This window comes from Mus caroli, chromosome 18, assembly GCF_900094665.2.
Source record: "Mus caroli chromosome 18, CAROLI_EIJ_v1.1, whole genome shotgun sequence".
Classification (NCBI taxonomy): Eukaryota; Metazoa; Chordata; class Mammalia; order Rodentia; family Muridae; genus Mus; species Mus caroli.
Window position 1 is genome coordinate 82,669,728 of NC_034587.1, and position 805 is coordinate 82,670,532.

Below are 805 nucleotides of genomic sequence, written 5' to 3' on the forward strand. Positions count from 1 at the left end.
TCTCTCCTTCCTTCCTTCCTTCCTTCCTTCCTTCCTTCCTTCCTTCCTTCCTTCCTTCCTTCCTTTTCCAATCACTTTTACAAATACATAATTTCCAAAGTTTCAGTCTCAAGAACTTCCCGTGGTTCAATCCTATTTTAAGTGTTTACACCATAAGCAATTTCTGGCAAAGGCTTTAAGAGAGCAGTTTTTAACAATAAAACTATTCTTATTCCTATTCTCATGGTACCTCCATAAGTTGTATGATTACTTTGGTTGAAAGATAAGTAACCACTTTAAAGCAACATATCAGATTTGGGATCTTCCAGCTTATAGATCATACTTCATCATGACTTTTGTAACCAAAAGTAAACACTGTGTTTAAATTATTTCCTTCTTTAGAATGATTATATATATTCTATATATATATAGATAGATATACATACATATCAATTATATTATATAATATTTACATATAATATACAATATATATTCAAATAGGCATTCAATTTATTCAACTACAACTCGTTTCTTCTAATGTACTTAGGTGAAAACTAAAGGGAGTTGGCTGAGTTGCTAAAGATATCTCTGATTCATCATGAGAGCCTTACAAGAGCAATACCACTTTTTAATAGTTAAGTCTTGCTTAACTATTTAATAGTAATGCATTAAGTCTTATACTCACTATACCAAATAATGCACTTGGTACTTGTTCTATCATGAAAGAAGCACTTACTAAAAGTTAGGTATTGCTTGCTTACTTCAAACACTACTGACCTGACCAGCCACAGATAGTTGGCTAGGTTTATATTACTACATATGAGAC